Genomic DNA, 27,171 nt, shown 5'->3' on the forward strand with positions numbered 1-27,171 from the left:
GATTTGAGAAGTTTGCACTGAGTTTTTAATTACAAATACTTCTCGTTTCATTGGACTCTTCACCTTAGGTATTAACAGTTCATCACGAGTTTTTTGCGATAAGGTTTGTACAGCTTCCTCAAGTATTACATCCGGATACCCACGTTCCTTATACTCTTGTGTTTGTCTTTGGATGTCTCGTTGACATTGATCCTCATCTGATGTGATCCTCTTAATGCGCATCATCTGTGATATAGGAAGATGTTTCTTCAAACTGTATGGATGAGCACTAGTAAAAAAGAGAGCATTGTTGACATCTGTGGGTTTCCTGTATACCGATGTTTCTAAGCCTTTGCTTGTTTTCCTTATCTCGATATCCAAAAAGTGGATTTTGTGTTTGTCAATGTCGTGAGTGAACTTTACTCTAGGATTCAGTTCATTCAGTTTGTTAATACTGTCTTCCAATAATTCTTTGGTACCTGTCCAGATGACCAAAATGTCATCAATGTAACCTTCCTCATGTGCAATAGATGTATATAATGCGACAAAGTCAATGGTACACAGCCAGATGTCTTGAGAGAAAAGATGTTTGTGTGTCTCTAACTTGTTCAAACAGTCAGTTGTATCTTTTACATAAGTAACCCAGGATTGAACTAAGGGTTGTAAATGAAAGTCCAGATAGTATCCCAACGGCTCGTGAATGGATCCGCATCCCGCTACTATGGGTCGAAATGGCGGGTGAGTTCTGTGTTTATGCACCTTTGGTAGCATGTATAATGCTGGAACCTTAGGTGAAGGATTAAAAAGGAACTTTTTGGTGTTTTCGTCAATAGTACCAAGTGCAAAAACATTTTGAAGAAAGTCGCCCAGTGTTTTCAATAGTTCGTTGGTAGGGTCTTGCTCCATGGGGAGGTAAGTGTCTACATCCTGTACATGATCACACACACTTCGGTTATAAAAATCTGTGTCAAGTATCACCAGGGCTCCCCCCTTGTCAGCCGGATGAAACGTGATTGATGAGTCCTGTCTCAATTTGTTTAGGATCCGTCGCTCTTTCGGGCTGAAGTTTTGGTGCTGTGAGGCTCCATATTTTATACTTTCCATATCTTTTTTCACAAGTGTTTCAAAGGTATCAAGAGTCTTATGTGAGACTGGTGAAAGAAATTTACTCTTAGGTCTGAATTTTTTCTGTTCCTCTGTCAACTCTTCTGTGCTGGGATTGATGGTGAAAAACCACCTTAATCTCAACTTACGCATGAATTTAAAGAGAGCCACTTCCGTCTCTAGTGCGTTAGAAGAATAGGAAGGAACGAAGGAAGTTCCTTTATTAAGTACTCGTGTCTCTTCTTCTGTGAGATGTTTGGACGAGATGTTAATAACCAAGGAGTTTACTTCTTCACATCCCTCTTTGGCCTTCCTTGCTCCTTTGTGACCTTGGGTTTTTCCACGCCTGGTGTTTCGTCTTCAATTGCTGTGGTTTTGTCTGGTGGGGTTTTGGATGTGGGGCCTCCCCCTAAAAAAGGTACATTGCTTGTTGAAGTAGTAGCTGTGTCATCTATAGTTACCGTGGTAACGTGTACTGAAGAGGCAGGAGGCCTCTGTAGTGATAGATCCTCATCACGAACAATACTTTCTTCAGAAGACGTGGCTCCAGGTTTTTTGAAGACCCTCCTCTGTGCGTACTTTTCGGCCCACGTATAAACCTCATCCAGTTTATAATCTATCGTGTCCCGTCGGAACTTGCGTGTCTTTCTTTCGTGTACCTCCTTTGCGTGAGTGTCCAAATTTTTGTTAATCTTTTCTAATACTTGGTTCCAATCCTCCTGTTCCATTCGTTGACAGATTTCATCCTTCAATTTGTTGATGTCAAACATCAATTCTCCTAGTTGAGACAATATCTCTTCAATAATAAGCAAAATAAGATCGAGCAAGCATTTATTGAGAATTGCATTACAGCGTGCCATAAATGATTTGTTGAATTTAAAAAGCATGGGGCGAAGAGCAATCCTTAAGCCGCGGGGTATACGTCTGACTTTGTGATATTCAATCAAAGTAGTGGCGTGTAATCGTTGATTTACTTCCTTTTTCATTAGATATTCAAGTTGTTTAAGTTGCTGAGTTGTAGTACCCCTAGATGTACCATATTCTCTAACTTCTTTAACTAGTGCATAAATTGTTTGAGCTTCTTCCGATGTATAAACTTTAGTTTCTGCCTGATTCGTGGTGAGGTTTGAGATGTCTTGCCAAGACATAATTATTATATGGGTGCTGATCCAATGTGGGGCACTGTGAGTACTAAAAATATTCTGAGAAGGAGTGGATCTGCACACCTGTATGTCTGCTAGTAACTGTTGTTTTTCACACCTTTGATAATTTCTGCGTGCTTAACGCAGAAATTATCAAAGGTGTGAAAAACAACACTTACTAGCAGACACACAGGTGTGCAGATCCACTCCTTCTCAGAATATTCCCTGGCATCAAGGCACAACAGCTGTGATCCGTTATTAGAATGTAACTCCCATTAGAGAGTTGCTTAAAGAAAGGCTCTATCTGCATTGCAGGTGTGACATGTTGGTGGCATGAAAGGTTGTTTAAAGTTCCTTCACAGGCCCCATGTAAATTAATACCCTGGCACAAAATTATACCGCTTAGTAAATGTTTGCAATTTTCACCACTAAGAAATACATTTTTGTTGTTGTCACTATAGCACATGTGTGTATATAGTAATTTCCATGCTGACTTAATGTACCCTTTACCCAATCGTTCATACTGGCCAGTCGGTATATATTCAAGGCAATTTTTAAATCGGAAAGATGTTATCGGAATAGTGATAATCCCGTGTATTATCCATTCAATGACAGGTCTTTCTGACATTGTCAAAGGTAATCTCTCAAGTTTTTTCGATGCTCAGGATTGTATAGTCTGCTCCTTTCTGTGCCAAGCTGATTTGTTTATCAGTAAGGTTAAAGATGGAAAACAATGACGTGGTGTTGATTAAACGTCATGGCACATAGCCTGAACAAAGATTTTGCAGCGTCCAGCCTAGCTGTACAATAGAACGCAATTGCGGCTGGCCATGCTGTAACATTAGCAAGTCAAGCAGATGATACAATACTGTCTAGTGAATATATTCTGGAGGATAGAGTCATTAACCCATTGTCCACAACAGAAAGTGATTTTTCCAAATTAATACGATCAATTTCTCTTATTTTTTCAGCTGTTTCAATTTGAGTTTCTTTCCAAGCCTCGTTGTATGCCGCATAGATGCTGGCCACTATGAAGCGTTTCTGACGCTGTTTGCGTGGTCCCATAATGAAATCACGCAAGTCAGCACCATCTTTAAGTAAAGTTAAGTGTTGCTTAATTTCTGCCAGTGTGGATGATTCTAGCCATTCAAGGCACAATTTCCCTACACTGTATGTTGTTACTATCCCTGGATGTTGTCTCTGGGAGTATCTAGGGTCTGGTCTGGTCACTTTCAACCCCTGTGTCTTGTTCAGGAATCTATCTTGATAGTTATTTGTGTCAGTAGCCCAGATTAACCACTTTTTCCAATCAGGATGTGTTCTGTTTAGATGTAAAATTTGAGATACGTCTATTTCAATATCTGTGGTTACATTATCAGGTATTGGGGTTGGAATAGACGGTTTGTTAAGGTCTTTAATCTTAGCTAGGCCAAGACAGGATGTTTGGTGGATTGTGTCATTTAAGAACATTATTTGTTCTGAGATCATGCAGGCTCGAAATAATGCTTCTAGGCCTTGTACCTGCCAATCTTTCGTACCCCAGATGTTTTTTTGTTTCAATGTTGTTTTTCCAGAAATCAAAACCAAATGTCATCATTTTTTCATAAAATGCTTCTGAATAGATCAATTTAGTATTTGTCAGCATAGTTTTCAACCCTGTTTTATCCAACAGTTTATAATAAAACGTTTCTGCATCACTTGTGTTAAACCCTGAGAAGTACTGGAATTTCTCATAGAATGTTTTCGAACTGCTTTTAGGTGGAGTAGCACAATGTTGCCATTGGTTATACTTTAAAACATTTCTAGGTTGTGCAGATTTATGTAAGTAATGGTCTCCGTAATGTGAGAAGCAGTACATCTGTTCATAATTAGACGAACCTTGTAAATAATCATGTTCTGTAAATCTTGCTGACAACACTAAATCAGACATCATATTATTTATACTTTCAAAATCCCAATCATCAGAAAATGTACTTGGTTTTACAAAGTCACTTAATGAAACCTTGAACTGGTGAGGATATTTCAGGATTTCGACCGGGCCATATACTTCATAGTCAGTTTTGTCCCATACTACCCCACCGGGTATTGGAATGGCTGTTACATTTACCGATGATGATCCTCTTTTCTTCACGTGGGATGATTTGTGTGGTTTTAGAACTAAGTTGATGTTCTGACTTGCTGTGTCCATTGAATTGTAATAAACTTTCCTAAAATAAAACCAATATTAGGCCTAGTAGGAGTATAAGTACCCCTGAAATAATCCAATGCTCAATCAATGGTGCATCCAGAGATACTTCTTTGATTTGATGAAAGAGTTCTGTTGCTTTTTCTTTAAAAAGTCTTTGTTTCTGGCGTCACTTCAGGGTCATTTTGATCTTCAGAAAAGGTATCGAAGTTGATGAAGTAGCCAGAGGGAGTTCTGTCGATTGTTGGAATTGTTTTCTCAATTTGTCTTTCGGTAGCACTTTCTGATGCCACATCATTGTAGACTTGTGTTTCATGACGAACTGTTTCAATCTGTGTTTCAAGAGGCACGAGTTCCATGGCATTATTTCATAGTCCTTCTCTGTGCACTGCAGGTTTATCAAATGGGATTAGTCTTTTAGTTTGAACCTCTTGGTTTGTTGCGAATTTGGGTATTCTATTGTTTCTTGGGAGTCCACTTGGCCTACTGTTGATTATAGGCCACATGATTGTGGTTTTACCAGGTCGATTGATACAACTCTGTTCTCCTTTTTACCAGCATGGGGCGGTAGTACTACTGATCTCGTTCCGTTGATGTCTAAGACAGGTACTGCTTTCCTGTAAGAAGGCCCAAATTCCTTCTTCACCGCTATTTTTTCTCTGACTAGATCCCCAATCTTTGGAATCCAGAGAGGTCTTGATGGGGCTGGTGGTGCCACTTCAGTGGTAGTTGGCTGTTGCTTTATTTTTATGTTGCTTAAGAATTTTCTTGTTTCATTCAAGTCCTGTAAAACAGCCAAACGATCTTTGATGTCAAAGTCTTTATTCTTATCTTTTACCACTGATGCCTGACTATCAAGGTCCTGAACATGCATTCTAGTTCCGAACAATAGTTCGCACGGACTGAAACCTTTTAGAGAATTACTTGGCAAATTATTTAGACTAAGTTGGACACTTATTGAATGTTTGACCCACCCATAACCCAAACCTAGTACCTTCGCTGTTATAGATTGCTTTATGTCTCGGTTTTTTCTTTCCACTACACCGTTCCCCTCAGGGTGTGATGGACAAGAGTATCGCAACCCAACGCCCATACTGGCCATGGCCTCCTTAGAAGCTCGAGAGCTGAAAGCAGGACCCTGGTCAGAATGGAACATGGCAATTGCCTATGTGCCGATAAAGACTCGCAGATCTTTTATAACAGTTTTGGCGTCAGCCGAGCGCTGGGGCCACATTTTCTAAGTGAATCTAGTCTTAAACAATTATTAGGACGCGGGTTTGTATATAGACAGCATTACCCTGTCTATAAACGGTAGCTGGGCAACAGACTGGACCGGTTCATTACTGCGATCCCTGTCACAGTCGGGACAGTTCTTTACATATATTTGATCTGTATGTGCCTTGGACCTTCACCCATGTGTGCGTCAGCTATTAATAACTTTCTCTGGTTCATGTTTGGAATTACCCTATCCCCCACTCCAGGGATTCGAGCAAAAGGAACGGAGTTTGCATCAATTACGTATGCATAATTGAATGGATAGTTCACGGGTAGTGCTGCACAGTCGCCTTTTAAGGACGTCTTTACTGCCAGCATGGTTTCCCCGTCTATGTATTTTTCTGAACGCTTTTTTGTGGCTACGGAAGCCGGTTTAGTTGCTTCCGCTGTGGCTGTAATAGCCAATGAATTCCCTGCAACGTGAACGCCATCACGTTGATGACTCAGAGTGTGTATCACGTGAGTCTTTTGTAGTTCTTTCTGTAAAAGAACTACTTGTTTCCAAAGCATTTTATGCTCGATTGTGGCACCTGTGTCATCTTTGTAATCATTTTGAACCCAGCTCTGTAACTTATTATTGTAAGAGTTGACGCAAAAATGCGAATCGCACACGATTAGTGTCGGGAATTCACGTTCTGCATTTTCAAGCGGCATCTTTAGAGATCTAATTTCAGCTCGCTGACCCGAACAATTTCTCAGTGATTCAGTTTTTGTTATTTTCGGTCTGAATTTACCGCAGAGCCAGCGACCTTTAACAATCGCACAGGCTGCATCGTAGGATTTATTTTCTACATTGTAGTGCTGTACGAATCTGTCTGTGTAGATTATACAGGAGTATTTTTGTAGAGGAAGAATTTCGATTGGCAGAGGATATTCATGTTCATAAGTTAAATCCTTCCGTTTTTTCATGTGCGGGGCGAAATAGTATTTCACATCTTCCGCGCCAAGAGAATTTACACACTGTATCCATTTCAGATCCAGTGACACTGTAGGCAGGTTTACTGGGACGAATAGCGCCTCAAAGGCGGATTCCACTGTAAGGACAATGATCCTTTTGCCGTCTGCTAGTTCTCGTTCATTCGCTATTGCAGTTTGTACTGCTTTCACAGTATTTTCTTTGATACTGAATGTTTTATCTGCTTGTGTGTACAAGTGAGATTTGTAAGCAATTGGTACCGTTTCTCCCTCATTAGAGGTTAGGTACGTGAATCCGCATCTTCCTGGGATGACTCGGATTACAAGGTCGATTGTATTGTCACGTGTATCTAATTTTGTCTTTGCTAACATGTCTGTTTGCAATGATCTCAAAATTCTGTGTGTTTTTGAGTCCAGTTGATTGGTTTAAAATCAGGTTTAATTAGTTCGTAGAGAGGTTTAACCCTCTCCGCATAATTTAGAATGTAAGTTCTTCCGAAATTCAGGAAACCTAGAATTGATTCAGCGTTTTTGGTGCTTGGAGTACAGCGCACTTCTCTAAGAAGTTGTCCGCTAGGCTTTTCCCTTCACTTGATAAATCGTATCCTAAAAATAATACTGTCAGATGGGCAATTCAAGACTTTTTAAAGTTGAATTTGTAACCCTCTGCTGCGAACCCAAGTATTATGGTGTTCACCCTTTTCAAGTGAGTCTCCAAGTCGTCGTCTGTGAGATACATGTCATCGACGTAAGATAATGCCTCATCATCATATATTTGTAGTAACTCTGTTACTCTGGCTGAAAATAATCCTGGGCTGTTCTTGAATCCCTGTGGGAGCCTACAGAAATTTTTCTGAGACCCCATTACTGAGAAAGCGGTCAAGTATCTGCTTTCTGGTGCAATATTTTGACAAAAAAAACCATTAGCTAGGTCTAATGTCGTTTTATATTTTTTACGAACTATGTTATTCATTAGTGCAACACTATGCGAATTTTGTACTGCAAATGTTTTGCAACATGAGTTAAGGTGTCTGTAGTCCAAGACTAGACAATATGAATCGTCTGGTTTGGAGACTGGAAACAAAGGATTGTTTATTTGAGAGGTGCATGTTTCAATCACCCCCTGGTATTCAAGTTGATCTAAAATCTCCCTGACTTGTTTTTTAGCTTCTTGCTTAATTGGATACTGCCTTTGTGCAGTCTGTAGACTTTTTAATTGGAAATTTGTGAGGAGGAGAGTCCTCATCCCATCCTACATGATTTTTATATAATGCTGGTGCCTGGGCCACTGCCCATTTCCTTGCATATAAATATTTAGTGTGAATCGGAATGTGATTCGAGAAGGCAGGCATAATCATTTCTTCGCCACGAGGGCACTCCCTGACAAACTCCGGGGGCCAATCTTTTTCAGCTAACAGGATGTCATAGCCTTTTGAGAGTTTATCCCAAAATAGACCCCTTATTTTCCTGGTCTTATCTCCCTCTATACGCAGTGTTATTTCGTATATCTTATGAGGTTCGCTAACTCTGGTGTCGGCAGTTTCTACTTGAATGTATTCATTCGTGTCCACTGTCTCCAGATGACTCATCAGGATCTTGCGAGCTATGGTGATTTCTGCTGCACTGTCTAACATTGTCTGTGCCCACTCCCCGTTTTTCAGCTGCGTCCTCAGTATTCTCAGCATGTTCGATTACTCGAATACTGGCTACCTTCTTCTTTGGAAATTGAAACTTTTTACTTTGAGCAGGTTCCTTGTCTTTAGACTTGGTGTGCTCTCCTGGGTCTGACCGTCCTCTTCTTTCCGATTTCTGCAAAAAAGATCGAGAGGGACGTGTATCAATACTTTGATATCTATCAGGCTTCTTCAAGTTATCCCTATTTCTAAGGTTATATCTTTTCTCAGAGGGCTCCCTCTGGGGAGATTGGTGTTCTCGAGTCGGAGTTCTTTCCCTCCGTCGAGGAGACCTTCCTCTGGACTGGAAAGCTTTTTCCTTGGGAGTGGATTGTTTATTTCCATCCCAGCTCTTTTTAGGAGTGTTTGAATTATTTTTAATAAATAATTTTTCAGGATTTTCGAGTAGTTGGGGTTTCACTGGTTTCCCACCCAAGCTGTCTCTACCTAATTCTTCATAACATTTTTCTATAATTCTGGCAAGCTCAATTGGTTGATCTGTTATATCTGTTTCCTTCAATTTCTGGCAGATCCCCACAGATGCTGCTTCTCCTTTTATATTAGCCAGTACTATAGCCGAGACCTGCTTGAAGTCTTTCAGTAATTTCATACCAAGAGTTAAAGCAGGTTCTGGACCGTATTCATTCTGAATCTGTTTCAGCACATCTGGTATTACCGCCATTGACGGAACACCATGTGTTTTTGTGTAAATGGAAGCAAAGACTGTACCCCAAGTGTCACAGTCCTCTACGTGTGGTGCGACCCCCATTGGAAGGCAGATGGTCAGGATTCTGTGTTTCTCAATAGGGGTAGTATTCGGAATACTGCCTCTATTTGAGTAATTTTCTGCGCTAACCAGAAAGGAATTTGTTGCCGTTTTATGGGTGTTTTACCAAGACATGATTGTATGTTCTGTGGTGTAATTTTATTTGTGTTCCCCTGATGAGGGGTCAGCTGTGGGACATTAACAGCTGTTTGGACTGTTGCAGTCCGCATTACATATTGGACTAATTGTCTATGTATTTTAATTAATGTTTTTAGCTGTGCTAAAAGTTCTTCTTTCAACATTTTTGCAATGTCCGGGTGTGGTGTGTAGCTGGCTAGAACCGGCCACGTTGCTCCTGGTCTACCTAGTGGACCGAGCCTGGTAATATGATCATTATGTTTTAGGGCGCCTTTAAACCAGAGCAAATGCTTTTGGTATTTAAATGGGATTTCAATCTCCTCGAAAGGAGCGTACTCATCCGGTGGTTCCCCTATTTTGTAATAGTGGAACTCGTTTGTTGCAGCGTTTGCCGCTGGAAATTTTATCCAAGAATAGAATACCTCTGTCTGCCGATATTCGTGTGCCTCTATCACGAAGACGACTGTGCCACCTTGTGTGGTCTGTCCATTTTCAATAAGTTTTGACGTTATAGTTTTTCTTATGTTGACCGGGATGATTATCGCACCCGGTTCATTAACACCGGCGTCCCGTTGATTCGCATCTACTGCGGCTTCAGCGGTCCCGTTGTCTAGTACTGACATTGTATAAATGAAAGTTTTTCAGAGCTGGTCTTCAAGGAGACAAAGATTAGGTGCACAATATTTTGGAACACTGTATCCTTCAACGTTGAATAAACCAGAGCTTTACATAGGACTCTCTTCCTACTAAGTTCGGGCGGATTTTAATCTTTCACCCACTCCAGACGACTATTGGAGTATTTACGGTAGAAAGGGTCTGTGTGTAAAAGCACGACTGAGTTACTCTAACGACTTGCGTTAGTTTTATCGCCTTAACAAACGTTGGGCGCCATGTAGTGTAGTTCCTATTCTCCCTATAGGCCCTGCGCATTGGAATAACATAAACAGCAGTGTAGACGTAGAAGTGCGGTCTTCCAGGTCTCTACTGTATATGTTAGACTTAATTGGGTTTGTACCAACTAGCTCAGAGGTCACTGGAAACTTTCTTGACTGAATAGGAAGTGATCAGCTTCCCTGGTACAGACAAGAAGGGATTCAGTTTTCCAACAACCGCATAAACATGACAACTTTGCTCCTTAGAATAAGAGTCAATCTCTAGAGTCGTGTGAAACAATAGACAGCTATTTCACTCAGTCAGTTGTGCAAGAATTACTTTCACCAGGATGCAGAGAATAGAGAGACGGGTGTTTTCAATAAAAGGTATTATTTATTGAACAGTCTTTCTTCTCATGCAAGAGAAATGAATTGCCACAATTGCAAGACTTGTTATTATAAAAAGTGCGTACAGTCAAAGGAGGATTGCGAAATAATACTGGAAAAGCATTGATATGGTTTCTTAGCCATACAATGGTTAAAATGAATAAAACATATACATTCATATATACATTTGACTAACATACTCAACTGGTGCTTCTAACTACGCCTATCCCAGTGTACCTGACCTAAGCCTCATACTTGGGAGGGAGTAAGTAAGTATCAGTTTAGTTAAGTTGGTTTTGCCAAGAGTTTGCTTCAAGAATTCTCTCTAAGGGTTTAGTCAACACCATACCTCTGGAATAGAATGTTGGAGGGCTGGTATCTCCTTTCAGGACTCGATATTCTAGTCACCCGCAAGGGTAGGCTGGAAACGCCGGAGCTGGATTTTCTCGGCAGGAGAAAAGACAGCGTCTTTCTCAGCGCGTCAAGGAGGAGGAGGGGCAGCGTCCGTGGGCTTCTCGCATCTGCTGGGCTCTGGAAGGGACAGCTGTTCTGCTCCTGTATTCACCACACCATCGCATTTGCCTAAGGCAACATTGGTAATATTTATACCTGAAAGGTGCCTTGTTTGACGTAAGTTTGGACATAAGACGTCAATAAAGATGTCACTCGGAACTGGTCGTTCTTACAGTGCTCATTAGAGTTCTATTACTAATAAAAACAAAGCAAGCGGGGCTTTCCCAGGTTGCCGGGGGTTTTATCTTGTTGAAGAACTCGGAGTGTAATCTAGGAATCTACGATAGTGGCTTCTGCTGTGTCATCTACTAATGAGCTGCAGAGGCGAGGTTCTGAAATATGGCTCTGATCGTTTAAGCCATATACGAGTTTCTGAAATATGGATCTGATCGTTTATGCCATTATAGGGGTATGGATGGATTATAGCCGTATAGGGGCATAAGGTCACAATATTGATCGGGGTCCTAGATTAGAACATGACAACGAAACTCGAAATACAATAAAAATATTTATTAGAAAAAAAGAAAAAAAAGAATTACATATTCGACAATCTGTTAATATCTGGGAAGCTGTATTAGGATCACATTAGGATTCAAAATGGAGGGTCCTAACGTTCCCTCCAACAATTCCTCAGATGACGGGGTGTGATCCCCTGTTCTACTTCTGCCCTCATTTTAGCTCAGTTCACTGCTGTCATTTTCCAATAACTGGTTCCCACTACCTACTATCCTACAGCGAATGTCCAATACAGTCCACCTAGACAAGAGTCCACTGAGCATATACATGAACAACAGCTCCATACAACGAACCTGGAAAATAAGAATCTTACAGCCAGTAAGCCCCTCCCTTGTACGCACCAGGCATAACAACACAACGCAGACAGTGGCCAGTCTGGGCTGTTCTCATACCAAGACTAAAATGGACTAGAATTTGGTCAGCATGATACTTTGTCACAAACCAGCGCATTATTGCCTTTGGCACTTGTAATACTGTGGACGAGCCGTGTTTTGACAGAGTAACCCATCTGCCAGTCTCTAAATAAGGCCCAATGCAGGGACCAACTCGAGGGTACGCGAGGGAAAGCGAGGGAAAGCACTATGAGACCCCTGGGTGATCAATGCGCTCTACAAGAAACAGTACATAGACATAGACATACACATTGGTAGGCGCTCCCACCCCACGTTTTTCACAAGGTAAACATAGTCTACCCTGCCAAGAGGTTGGATCTCACAGATATATGGTAAATTTGACCTGGTGTAATCCGGTGTAACACCAGGACACATTCAGCAGTGCCTGCACATTGCCCTACTTTCGTGCCGAGCAGCAACGTGCAGGCAAGAGGGATTTGTTATTTTAAATTCCAACTGGGCCCAAAACAAAGGCAGAAGTTAAGAGGCCATCAGGCCTCCTTTTGTTGGTGTATCCTGGCTGGGCACTATCGGGGGCCTCACACCAAGAAGCAATGGACGGGAAGCAAAGCCTCACATCTTATCACTTCACAGGCACTTAAGAGAGGCATACTTTGGACTTTGTTCAGTCCCTGCATATAAGAGATATACATGCACTGTAAGGATATCAGATGTGCTGGTATGTACCAGTATCTATATGACAAACAATTCAAATACCACTACTTTGTTTTGTTTCTTTTATAGTGCTATTCTTCCCACTGCAGGGTGTCAGAGCGCTTTACTTCACATATACGCATTATATTTTGACAATAAATCATATGGTTGTAAATCAATGTACAGGATGTGTTATAAAACACAGTGAGGGTTACAAGGTGTAGGAGTCACATGCCCTTCATAGCTCACTGTGCTATATTAGAAGGATTACAATTTATGAACTGCAAGTAAATACCAACTAAATACTTTCATAAACCCTCATTCTTGTTCATCAGACATGCAGCTTTCACACGCTCTATGTGATTCTCTTGCTAATCACTTTGAAGAGAAGATAAATCTGATTTACAAACATTTCCTCAGACCAGGTGAGCAAGAAAGCCTGGAATCTAACTTCAGTCTGCCACCTTACAACACTGCTTTCACCTTAGAAAATGTCAAACTACTCCGGCCTGATTCTATTCGGAAATCATTTGCATCTGTCTAATCATATCGATAAAGAATTGAATAGTGTGAAAGCATGTTTTTTCAGCCGGGGTGCAAGCCATTGCAGCCAGGATGACAGAAAACTGTCTCCAGTTGAATACCAGCAAAACCGAGATTATACTGTTTGGAAGGGCCTAACAGCTTTGGACCCCTGCATGGTGGCCTTCAGAATTAGGCTCAGTGCCAATTCCAAAATTGTCTGTCAAAAACGTGGATGTTTACCTAGATCAGTTGCTTACCATGAAAGAACAAGTTTTGGCTACCACGGGCACCTGTTCTTAGGTCGAGCCTATCAGCACTGCTCTTTAAGGCATGCTGTATCCAGTGTATGAACACCTAGCACACCCATCGCTTTTGATTGGCTATTTCTTGTGCTTTTCAAAAAGCCTTTGTTTTCATTGGTTTATAGCTTACATTTGTCTCTCCATTTGTTGGTTTGGTCACGCCCTGGAGGCTGCACAGGCTACATGCATTATTTCATGAAGGGCCATATAGGTTACTCTTGTTCACTACTAGTTTTGTTAAGTTCCTACTCGGCAGCGCACACTCCCTACAGTCTTGCCGTGAAGCGCATCCATGCCTCAGAGAAGCAGTTTACTATCAAAAAGCTTAATGTAAACACCATTACCCCTACAACAAGCTGAACAGAGGTGACATTGCGGCACACTCCCTGCAGCGGTTCTTCCTCCTGCTGCCAGCTAATGCGTTGAAGGGAGTTTTATATTGCAGCTTGCAGTTGATGTTCCTTTGTGTTGCAAAGCTCCCCTATCCTTAATCTTGTCCAAGGTGTCGAGTATGTCACAGCTGCTGGGACAGTGGAAACCTCTATCATCTCTACCCACAGGACTCAGATGACGTCAGCAACAAGCTGCTGGTCCACGCCTCTTCTGCCTCCTACACATTTCTTCTTGGTTTGGGTCCTGGACCTGTATAATGTCAGCCCAATGTTTACCATTTCTATGGGAGAAGCACATGCACTTTAGCACTGGTCAGCAGTGGTAAAGTGCTCAGAGTCCAAAGCTTAACAAAAAGAAGGTTAGAAAAATAGAAAAATAGGAGGAGGAAGGCAAAGGTTTCGGGTGACCTTCAGAGAGGGCCGTTCTCAACAAGTGAAAACCCAACACAAGAAAACCACACACCAATTTACAAAAATAGAGTAAATTTGAATAAACTATTTGACACCAAAACAACAGAAATTCAAGCAATAGAACCAGAAATATGCAGTTTCAAAGGTTTTAGAGAAAAGTTGCACTCAGAAGTAAGAAGCGACAGTTGCTTTTATTTTGGGTCGCAGTCGACTGGGTCTAAATGACAAGTTCAGACCGACGATGATGGAGCGCAGCCAGATACAGGACTGAATGTACTTGTTTCTTGATCATAGAGATTTACAACATTGCCTCTGTCCATATATAACATGCACATTTTGGCGTACTGTTTCTCTTGATTGATTCTTTTTTATAGTGACTGACTACTGCCATCCTGCAAATGTAGTATCACCCTGAGCATAGTCTTTAGTACACATGGCACTATAGACCAAAATGTCTATTCCACAGAACTTTGGACATTTCAATGTACCAACTAAAGATTATATATTGGACTTCATGGACACAAGCCACCTTTATCTAACTCATGTCTATGTTACATAGTGTTGGTTATGGTTTTGGGCCTATATACACATATCTATACTCCTATTGATCCCCTTTCTTTTGTTTTCAATTTTTAGTTCCGAAAAAGTATAATAACTATTCTGACCATTTATTCATAAGAAAGATAGTGTTAATTATCTGCATTGGGTCTTAACCTGCAGCATAGTTGTCATAGGAAGGATGCATCTGTCATCTTCCCATTGATGCATAGATTGAATGATTTGCTGACATATATATGATTGATTTTGGAGCATTTGTGTTTTCTGGGTGCATCCCAGTCTCCTGAGAGATTAATGAGTTGCCCGGTTGTTGTATGCACATTTAAGGCGGAAATCTAAATCTGGCCTGGACGCAGTCAAGGAGAGCAATATCCATAGGAATGGATGAACATGTGTCAAATCAGTCAGGAGGAGGGGGTTATTGGAGCCTCAGTGCCCAGATAACCTCAGGGGTGAGGAGCAGCACTTTATTAAACTGATTGATTGATTGATTGATTGATGGACCTTGGCCTAAATGAAAGATGGAGATACAAACATTCTCTAGAACAAGACTAATCAAATTAATAATAGTACCATAAATCCTGCGCTAGCTTAAATTATACTTTTCTAGACAAATGCCTACTAGGAACAGTACATTAAGCGGAGCAAGGACCCCTTACACTAACAGACCATTGTACAATGACTGTTACACTAAAGTAACTGACCAAGAATACTAGTAGTAGGAACACAAGCTATAACATTAATGAGTATGGTCTCAAGAACACAGTAATCACAACAGAAAATTAGTTACCCATCAGGTCCTATCTAACACATTACAGGACAGTAGAAGTGTCCATAAAGATGGGATAGGATGCATTAAAGGTAGTCAGGGGCACTCAAAAAGCAGGAATTGCAAATATTGTCAGAGAATGAGAAGCATACATGGAAGATTTGAGAAAAGGATTCTTATTACTAGAACAACAAAAGAAACCCATTTTCAGCACACCTGGCATAAAGGAGTGGCATTACAAGGCTAGATCAGGCTCCTAGAAATAGGAAAAGCAGAATACCCCCTTAACTGGCTATGATACATATATTACAAGGGAGTGGGCAACAAAATAGGAACGTTAATAACTCACAAACTCACAGGTGGCAAAAACTTGCAATCACATAACAGAGATCCAAGATCACAAAGGAAAATAGGTGTGTTGTGAATATGTCATGAGTGGAATGGAATTCCAAGCATCAGGGATTCCACGGAGTATAAATTGATGGAAGGACATCAGAAGATGTGAAACAAGATTCTACCTAGAACTACACATTAAGGAGGAACAAAGATCGATAGAGAGGAGGGACTATCCAGATTAGGACCCCCTCCTGATATTGATGGCCCAGGAGAGGAAGAGACAGCTTAGACCAACCGATAACTAAAGAGGTAATTCTATCACCCATTAGAAAACTCAAGTTTGGTGAAACTCTGGTTCCAGACATATTTTCTGCCAGTTTCTACAAGAATTGGGCCATTGACCAATTAGAACCACTAAAAAAGATATTAAACGCTCTCTGAGCGTATGAGACATCATAATCACACGTCTGTTAAAACCCAGCAAGGAGCCTAACTTTGTTACTAAACAGTGAGAACAAACCATTTGTGGGGAATCTCACAACCACACTGGATAAGATATTGATCAACCTCATACACCCACACCAAGAGTGTTTCATAAAAAGGAGAAAAAAACAGGAATAATACATAGATAGCCCTCTCCCTGACGGATATATAGTCCTCTCCCTGACGGATATCTCTGAAAAACAGAGGGGGTGAATGGTGTTGCTCGCTCTGGATGCCAAAAGACTTTAATATGGTTGACTAGGCATTCAGGAGGATTAATACAGTTACAAATAGGCTTACAAGAAGAAGTGATAGGCTTGGTCTTAGTGGAATATGCGTCAGCTAGAGCCACAAGACGGTAAATAAACAATTGTCAAAATCAACATGCATCTATAGTGGTGCGAGGCAGAGGGGCGCTCTGTCTCCATTGCCATTTGTAATTTACATCAAACCACAGCTGCAAAAGACTAGAGGTAATAAAAATATCAAAGGAATCAAGAGGAAAATAACCACAAAGTTGTTCTATTTGACGATGGTAGAATCCTAACAATTTCATATTATCCATAACACATCTGCTATGAGAATTGATCAGATTCCAGGCTGTAGCGGGCTTCAAGAAGAACTCAAGGAAATCTGAAGGCCTTGGTGTCACTCAACAAAGATGCAGCAGAACACATCTAAGACGCTGCACCATTTAAATGTCCCACTTCACACATACACAACCTGGGTGTTGACACCGAAAACAAATTGGGTAAGATGCTTAGGAGAAACTTCACCACTGTACTCTTGATTTTTAATGTGACTGTCGAAAACTGGCACTCTTTTCCAACATCCTTGGTGGGATGGATTGCAGGTATCAGAGTGAATGTACTCCCAAAAATACAAACCATATTTCAAGGTCCACCGATCTGGATAGGAGACCCACAGCTCCTACATCGAAGGGTATATCTGAGCATTAAGAAAGCCAGGAATGGAGAAAGCACAGAGCACATTGTTGCCCAAAGAAGCGACTAGGCATGACACACATTGCTTAATATTATTAGGTCTCACAACTTTGTTTCTTGGCAGAGAACATGAAAGGGGAGACGGAAAAGAAAAAGGGGCGCTGCATGTTAAACCATACAATAGTGGGGAGGTCTCTTGAATGCCTAATAATCAGTATAATGTGAGTCTATTCAAGTCACTGCTACTCCATACATTGATTAGGAACTGGGACCATACAGTGATGAATGGGGGGGGGACCACATAGATATCTCCTTCACAAAACTGTGGGAAAGAGCAACCTCACTCCAGAGTTACATAGGGAAACCTTTTGGGACTGGAAAGAGGTGGGATACTTCCGTTCAGGGAGAAATGTTTTAATAACGATCAGATAAAAGGATTTGAAGATCTAAAACAATAATAAGGATTGACATATGGGGAATGCTTTTTGTATATACCCCAGTAAGGCACAGGTATAAAAATCTGAAGAAAGAAAAGAAGCTACCAGAGGTCACAGTGGTTTAGAATCAATTTCCCTTTACAGAAGTGAAGCTGCAGCTGGAGCACCTGCTATGTTTATATTTGTAAGTGCTTCTTGTTGAGGTTTAATTTCTTTAAAATGAACATAAGGGCCAGAATGGACCTGGGGTATCTTCCGGGGCCTGCCCATAAATTAATGGGGGCCTCATGACTACCCTCCCGGGCAGATTTTGCCCCCGGAAACCCCATCCCCCGTGGCTCAGACAAGATTAAATGGAGGAAGGGGGCCACAATGCACTCCTTCCTGGGCCGATTTTGGCCCCGGGGACCCCATCCCCCTGCCACATTTCATATATAAAGTTAGGCTCAGATTTCACTCACATAAAACCACTGAAATTCAGCATTTATAGTTACTTGAACTATAACTTACCTACTCGCAATGCACTGCTTAGGGCTAATGCTTATGACCTCAGATAATACATGACTCATGACATGGTCTGTGACATCACTGATGACATTATTGATGACATCATCCACAGAACCACTCACACATCCACCCATACAACCACTCACACACTCACTCACCAGTCCATAGAGCCACTCACATACCCACTAACTCACCCATATAGCCACTAACACAGCCACTCACTTCAGATACACCTACTCACACAGCCACTCACACATACAGTCACTCACAGAAGCCATCTTCCGACCCCACTGAAATCAAGAACTCACACAGCTAATCACTCACCCATACAGCTACTCACACAACCACTTACTCACCCATACAACCACTCACACACCCAGTGACTCACCCACACAGCCTCTCAACAGAGCCACTCTCTTACCCATACAATCACTCAGACATCCACTCACACACTTATGCAAGCACTCAAACGTGTACTCACTCACATAGACACTCAATCTCCAATACACTCACACAACCAATCAGTTAACCAAACATCCACTCCAACAGTCACTCAGTCACCCATACAGCCACTCACCCACACAGTGACTCAACCATACAGCCACTTAGTCACAGACACAGCCACTCACATATACACTAACAGATCCATACAGCCACTCACTCACCAGGACAGCCTCCCATACACCCACTCACTCAGCATTACAGACACTCACTCATTGATAGAGCCATTAACACACCGACTCACTTGCCTATACAGCCACTCACACACCCACCCACTGCCACTGCCCCTCCAATCTACTCTGAGTTTTCTGTCGAGCTGCAGCTGCCCCCAACACCTGCCTAGCATGGTCAGATGGCTGCCACCTGTTCATGCCACCTCCCCACTGCCTGTCCAAGTTCCATGCCCCTACTCACTCTCTCATGTCCTCCATGGTCTATTTTGCTGACACTCCCTTCTGCTCTCCATGCTCTGTTGTGCTGCAACCACTCCTCCTGCCTTCCCTGCATGATCAGTTGTTAAGCCCCTTTTCCTGCCCTCTACCCCTCCCTTCTGCTCTCTATGGACCTTTGTGAATGCCCCTGCCACTTCCCTCATACCCATCACAGCTGTGGTGCTGCCACTAACCCTCATGCTTGCTATGCTTGGTCCTCTGTGCTGCCACAGCCCCTCACACCTGCCCTGTTTGGTTAGCTTGCTGCGCCTGACCCCCTCCCACCTTCCCTCAATTGCCTCTGTGTGGTCTCACTGTTGCCCTCCAAGGTGTATTGTGCTTCTAGTGCCTATCGCGCCTGCCCTCCATGGTAAGCTTGCTGCTTCTGCCCTGCTCCCTATCACCTCTGCCCTCAGTTTTCCATGTGCAGACCCCTATCCCTTCTCTCCTGCCTTGTCTGGTCCATTGTCGTGGTCCTGCCCATTACTTCCTGCCCTTCATGGTCCGTTATGCTGCAACTGTCTCTCCTGTCTGTCCAATATGGCCAGCTTGCTGCCCTTGCTTCTTTCCCCTCTGCTATCTGTTGTGCATGGGCCCTGTCCCCTCCCAAATGCTTTCCATGGTCTGTTGTAATGCACTACTGTCTCGCTTGCCCCGTGTGGTGTACTGTGGTGCAGCAGCCCCTGGCGTCTGCCATGTAAGGTCAGTTTAGTGCGCCTCCCCATCTCCCTCCTGCCCTCTGTTATCCTAGTCCAGGTCCCTACCCCATTCCTCCTGCCCTCCATGATCCAATATACCTTACTTGCCAACATTTTGATATTAGTAAGAAAGAGATTTTGACCAAAAAACAGAGGAATTGTTTTCCCCCACTGATTTTCACTGAAAAAGAGGAGATTTCTGGCAGGAGAATAATAAGGCATGTTTAGGCTCAAAAACATTGCCTGAATCAAGTCTGTTGCCATGTATGGTTGTACTGCCACTGCCTCTTTCTTTTGTTCTCATGGTCTTTTATATTGCCACTACCTCTCTTACCTTTACTGCATGTTTGGTTTGTTGCCCCTACCCCCCATTCCCCTGCCCTTTATGGTCCATTGTGCTGCCACTGCCCCTCCCGCCTGCCCAGCTTGGACAACTTGTTGCCTCTGCACCTTCTTACATGACTAAAATGAGGACACATTTTCTGAGTTCTCAATTAGCAACAAAGCACTTTTAATAATTTGCTATCTTTATGTTTTTTATCGAATTGATCATTTGATTATATGTTGCACTTAGGGGAGAGGACATGGCAGTACTGCCAGAGCTGCAGACTTTGCAACTGGGGAACCAGGTCTGAGTTTCCGCGTCAGATCAACATCCTGTGATTCTGGGCAAGTCACTTAATCTTCCCATGCCTAAAAACAAAATGAATGTGTCCTTGTGTAATGTAACTGATGGTCATGTAAAGCATTCCAATACCTTTGGGTCACATCTGAGCTATATAAAACTGCAAAAAAACTAAAGAATTCAAAGCTGTGTACACTTCTGTCAGTGGGCAATACTTGGGCTACATTTGGGTGGTATTTGTGCTATAGTCTGGCTCTTTTTTCTCTGATGGCTATCTTAGGAGACTTATTTGGTATGAAGCTCCCTAATTTCCTCATTTACTGCAGTATCCTCAGTAGAAAATGCTTCCGGTTTTCCACTTCGATTCCATCAAGATGGCGTTCAGATGTGCCACAGTTTGCGCATAAATACAGACTGTTAGCTCTCTGATTGCCCATTTTAACACTGTAATAAAGCTTCTGATCACCAGGGAATTAAGTAGCAATCTGCATGTGTCCAAAACCTTCTTTCTACAGCACTAACCATAATTTCTATGAGCCACCTCATTTTGTTCCTTTCTAAATTAAATGTTTTAGGTTTTAGCAATTTGATTCTGCCATCACTCTAGTTGTTCTTTAGAACACTCTGGAAGGCTGCAGTAGAACACAAGGGAATCAACTGACAGGCTGTTCCTGTTGGAAATACATGATTTACTGAGAATGTCAAACTTCATTCTCATATGGCTGAGAAAGATAGTGTGAATTTACAGAAAATAAGCTCTCATTTTAGCTTCTGAAGCACCTTCCACGAGAATCAGTTTTCTCTCAACCATGATTCATGAAATCCCAATGAAAGGCTTTTTCACAGGGTAAAATCACCGTAGAATACACAACAATTCCAGACAGTAGTAGGGTACCATCAACAAACGATTTATATTGTGACTAAAATCTGTTACCGCCCTTTATATGTTCCCCTTTTTTGTGACCCTCAAAACCTGCCACTTGCGGCAATGCATTTCAGTGGGGTGCTATCATGTATATTGGTCTCAAGATGGCTGCCAGCACTGCTAGTTTTGGCAGTCAATCAGATCCCACCATGAGATCTGTGCTTAGGCTCCGCCAAGATATAGAAATGTGGTTTTCCTTTAATATCTCCAAAACTACTGAACTAATTTACATCAAATTACAAAAAGCTTGTTTCTGGACCAAGAGCTACCTTTCTGCTAAATTTGGGGTAATTCCCTCCAGCAGGTTGGGCTGTAGACACGTCTAAAATCTCTATGGGAATTAATATGGAAAACATAGCTTTTTTTGCCTCGCCCTCATTTCTTAGCCCCCGCTCAACAGATCAACTTGAATTATTACATTTTTCATTCACACAAGAATCCCCAGCGCCTTTTTTTGGATAATTTTGTGAAGATTTGTCAAACAGCGCCAAGGATATAGGCAAGTCATAAAACTCTTTACCTATAGCATAACTATAACTACCTACTGGTGACCACCAAGGTAATAATATATTATATATATATATATATATATATATATATATATATATATAGTGTCCAACATACCTTCGCAAAGTTCTTTCTATCAAATAAGACATAATGTTTTTGATGACATTTGTTTTTTTTAGTTTAATGAAAGTTTGATAAACAAAACAGATTATAAACAGCCCGTATACACATCTGTTATCTTCTGACACAGGTGTCCAATACAGTGTACAGCAGGTTTCTAAACAGTATCCACTTACATATAAAAGAAAAAGGTTATACTCTGCTACTATGTAAGATAATACATATTCCAATATATTGCGAAGGAGAAAAAACAAAGATAAAAGGGGGGGGGGGGATGGACGGGTGAGGGGGTGGGTAGGGGGAAGGGAAACAATAGGATACATTAGGCAACGAGGTCTCAACTAGCACTTACTTATGGACGTATGTTTAACAGTAATATACTCCGTTAGTCTAACTCCCCGCCAGTGCCCAACATAAGAGGGAACGATACCAAGCCCTGGCTACCGGGGGGGGGACGGGGTTCAGGAGATTTCCAGTGGCGTGTAAGTAATCATTTAGCTACTATGAGGTTGAGGTCAATGTACCTGGATGTCACTTTGTGTTTCTTAGATGTAAGATAAAGACCCAGGATGCACACCTCCCAATTCACGCCCAGTGTCCGCACTGTATACGATGCAAGTCTCCTAATAAATTTAGCACAGTATGGTTGTACAATATTGCAGGACCACAGGATATGTATAAGATCGACCCCCAATTCGTTACATCTGGCACACTTGGCATCTGTACAATTATAAATTCTATTGATTTTGGCAGTTGTAAGGTAAGATCTGTGGAGGATATGGTACTGGATGAACCTAAAGCGTGTGTTGCAGGGAATTTGCACGGGGCTCTCAAGTGTGTGGCTCCATTCACAGTCCGAGACCTGCCGCTGAAGGTCCGCAACCCAATGGGCACGCAGAGATAGCAGTGATGGCGCAGTGTGGTCTCGTGGTGATTCGGCAAACCATTTGGTGAGATGGTGGCCAGTTCCAAGTTCGTGTAAATATTGTATGGTAAGAAGTGTATCTGGTTCCTACAGTGCGGTTCCCCACTGCGTGGTGACAGCGTACGAGTCACAGCGGCATGCAGTAGAAACTGCCCACGTGGTAGGCCAGTGTTTTCTGCCAGGTCTTCAAAGGGGATAAGCTGCCCGTTATTAAATAACGCTCCCACAGTTAGGATGCCCACCACCTCCCATTGTATGAGCTCCGTGTTAGATACCTCTCGCTGCCTTCTGGGGGTACCTAATATAGGCAGGGAGGGCGCATTTAGTACCAGGTGGTGTGTCAGGTGAAGGCAAAAGCAATAGCATTGATAATGCTCTAACAAATAAGACATCATATATGTAGGTGCAAACTTTAAAACAGACCTCGTCTAATGGTAGTTGCTGCAAAAAAAGACAGTGCCAGTGCACGAATACATTGTCTGAAACCGTATTCTCTTAATAAAGGCGTAATATAGTAATTTCTAGGTGCACCATGAAAACAAAAAACACGTCAAGAGCCATGAGCCATGGGTGTGTTGACAAACTGTCACATGGAAAACTAGGTAGTTCTGTTGCCTAACCATTACATCTAGGAAAGGTGACCATGGGATGAACCAGGTGAAGTCTATCTAAATCTGGTAAGGATAAACTATGTCGAGAGTCTACAATATTGACTAGATATGGTTACCTACCATGAGTTGGAATATACATTGATGTACTGGCCAACACTGTGTTTGTGCCTGGCTAGAGTTAGCCTCTCCGCTTCAAATAAAGAAGTACACCTGTGTTTTAACACCTGAGTGAATGTTTCCAGATCATCAAATAAGTGTGGTCTCTCCAGTTTACTGCATAACATTTTGATGTTTCTAAATCAAGGATTAGAGACAGTCCCGTCCAAAACCAACCAGTCATGAAATAGTCGTTGGGTTCAACAAATCTTGCGTATTAGTCTGTACCCTGAGCAACAGCAGGAGGAGTGGGTGGAACCTAATATGATCTTCAAAAAAGGCATGCTAAATTGTCTTTGGAACAGACAGAGTAAGCAACTGCCCTGAAATTAAAGTACTTTCTGTAAACCGTAATCTCAATGCCTTTGTTTATCCCCATCAATGGTGGCTAGTAATGTTTGAAAGGGACGGGCCATAGTAGTTGCCAGAAAGTCACTTCATTTTTTTAAAACTGTTTCTTGAAAGTTCCCCATTACATTCATCATGCCGATGCCATCATTTTGGTATTGGTACCCTCGTATGCCAAGATTTACAAACAAGATTCCAGTACCATAGTTCTGCCATTGATGCTGCTCATCAATGTACAACTGGAAGGTAGCTCTCAAATCCTCTTATTCAAAGGCATACTTAGACGCACTGGAATGTGTATAGCTCAAAGCACTGGATTCTTTTCAACAGGTTACCTGTGGCTACTGCAGCAAACGAGAATGTGACACAAACATTCCTTCACTGAAGTGTGGGAAAGGGGTTACACAGAAGTGAAAATGAAACCAGCTACACAGCATACACCGCTCTACAGTAATGTATGCATTCTATGCTGTTCTTTCTAGTTTAATGTGAAATTGTTATTATCAATGCGGTAGGTATAGTAATAGCATGTTGAGAATGCCTTGGTGTCTTCATAGTATGAAATGTTTTTGGCATGACAGCATCGGTTGTTAGGAATGTTTTTGCATTCTCTGGCAGGAGCACCACCTAACACTGGGTGGTCTGCAGCTAGGAATGTTCATTGGTTATTCTCCCTTGTGCTCTCATGGAACATGGGGGATGGCAGACATATAGGTTAGACCCGAAGATGTGCACACAAGCGTCACAGAACATTAACATGCACTCAATGCAGTCAAAACTGCATTGTTGTTCAGCAGCAAAGTTAAAATGTGTTTGATATGCATTTCCAAGTCGATTATTAACCTGGTATTTCAGATAAAATACTCACCCTTTTCTAATACAGTTTTTGATAGTAAAGCAAACGTTACCCAATCAATTCAGTTTACTTACCGATGGTAAGATTTTAAGCCGGCAAGTCCAAGCCTGCACTTCAAAGGCATGCGCGTGAGTGCTCCGGTGCAGCCAGTTGGAAGACACTAACTTCTATAGTGCGCCAAGCACAAAGGAAAGACTGAGCAAGGGACAGAAATGACCAATCACTGCATGGCTTCAAAATAAAGCCATACATTGATTGGCCACGTTCTGTGCCTCCCACCCCTGCGCTTCATCATGTGAGAAGGTATCTGGACTAGAGGCCAGCCTACCTATGCGTTTCCAGAGCCAATCCAGATGCTGCTCCCATAATGTTCATATTAGTAAACAGTATAAGAGCAGGACCAGGATTGGCATGAGCAGGAGTAATAAGCGCACCTTAAGAGACCGAGGGGTCCGCTCTGGCTAGCTTAGAGGATTAAAAAGAGGGATAAAAGTCTCATGAAAGCATGAGTATAATTAATGAACTGCTTATCCAAGGACAACCAGGACTTATACTGCCCCAAGAGATTGCTAGTTCTCTAAGAGGCAAAAGTAAACAAATAAACAATGCGGCCTCTCTGGGACAAGAGAGTCTTTGCCTATGTGACCTAATTGGACTAAAGCTGCACTGGGGCTTGTGGTGGGAACGGGTGGTAAAGGATGACATAGCTAGGGAGTGTAGATGACCACGGACAACGTGTTCTATCAATGCAACATTGTAGTTCTAAAAAAACATTATGACCACCAAGCAGGTAACTGTGCTTGGAACGCTATGGGTACCATGCATGTAACTGTGCTTGGAACGCTATGAGCACCATGCAGGTAACTGTGCTTGGAACGGTATGGGTACCATGCAGGTAACTGTGCTTGGAACGCTATGGGTACCATGCAGGTAACTGTGCTTGGAACGCTATGGGTACCATGCAGATAACTGTGCTTGGAACGCTATGTGCACCATGCAGGTAACTGTGCTTGGAACGCTATGTGCACCATGCAGGTAACTGTGCTTGGAACGCTATGTGCACCATGCAGGTAACTGTGCTGGTAACTGTGCTTGGAACGCTATGTGCACCATGCAGGTAACTGTGCTTGGAACGCTATGGGTACCATGCAGGTAACTGTGATAGCAATGCTATGAGCGCCATGCAGGTAACTGTGCTTGGAACGCTATGGGTACCATGCAGGTAACTGTGCTTGGAACGCTATGTGCACCATGCAGGTAACTGTGCCTGGAACGCTATGGGTACCATGCAGGTAACTGTGCTTGGAACGCTATGTGCACCATGCAGGTAACTGTGCTTGGAACGCTATGGGTACCATGCAGGTAACTGTGATAGCAATGCTATGAGCACCATGCAGGTAACTGTGCTTGGAACGGTATGGGATCCATGCAGGTAACTGTGCTTGGAATGCTATGGGTACCATGCAGGTAACTGCTTGGAACGTTATGGGTACCATGCAGGTAGCTGTGCTTGGAACGCTAAGGGTACCATGCAGGTAATTGTGCTTGGAACGCTATGTGCACCATGCAGGTAACTGTGCTTGGAACGCTATGGGTACCATGCAGGTAACTGTGCTTGGAACGCTATGTACACCCTGCAGGTAACTGTGCTTGGAACGGTATGGTTTCCATGCAGGTAACTGTGCTTGGAATGCTATGGGTACCATGCAGGTAACTGCTTGGAACGTTATGGGTACCATGCAGGTAGCTGTGTTTGGAACGCTATGGGTACCAGGCAGGTAATTGTGCTTGGAACGCTATGTGCACCATGCAGGTAACTGTGCTTGGAATGCTATGGGTACCATGCAGGTAACTGTGATAGCAATGCTATGAGCACCATGCAGGTAACTGTGCTTGGAACGGTATGGGTTCCATGCAGGTAACTGTGCTTGAAATGCTATGGGTACCATGCAGGTAATTGTGCTTGGAATGCTATGGGTACCAAGCAAGTAACTGTGCATGGAACACTATGGGCACTATGCAGGTAACTGTGCTTGGAACGATATGGGCACCATGCGGGTAACTGTGTTTGGCACATTATGAGCAACAAGCAGGTAAATGTGCTTGGAACGCTATGCGCATCAAGCAGGTAACTGTGCTTGGACCACTATGCGCACCATGCAGGTAACTGTGCTTGGACCACTATGCGCACCATGCAGGTAACTGTGCTTGGAACACTATGCGCACAATGCAGGTAACTGTGCTTGGAACACTATGTGCACCAAGCAGGTAACTGGGCTTGGATCACTATGAG

At 42.5% G+C, this 27,171-nt stretch overlaps 1 protein-coding gene across 1 annotated transcript in view; it reads right to left on the bottom strand.

Moving 5' to 3' along the window:
- Positions 1-27,171, bottom strand: part of PSTPIP2 (proline-serine-threonine phosphatase interacting protein 2) — a 394,129-nt gene that overhangs the window by 237,225 nt on the left and 129,733 nt on the right. The window lies entirely within an intron of this gene.

The sequence above is a fragment of the Lissotriton vulgaris genome, chromosome 3_1, assembly GCF_964263255.1.
Source record: "Lissotriton vulgaris chromosome 3_1, aLisVul1.2, whole genome shotgun sequence".
NCBI lineage: Eukaryota > Metazoa > Chordata > Amphibia > Caudata > Salamandridae > Lissotriton > Lissotriton vulgaris.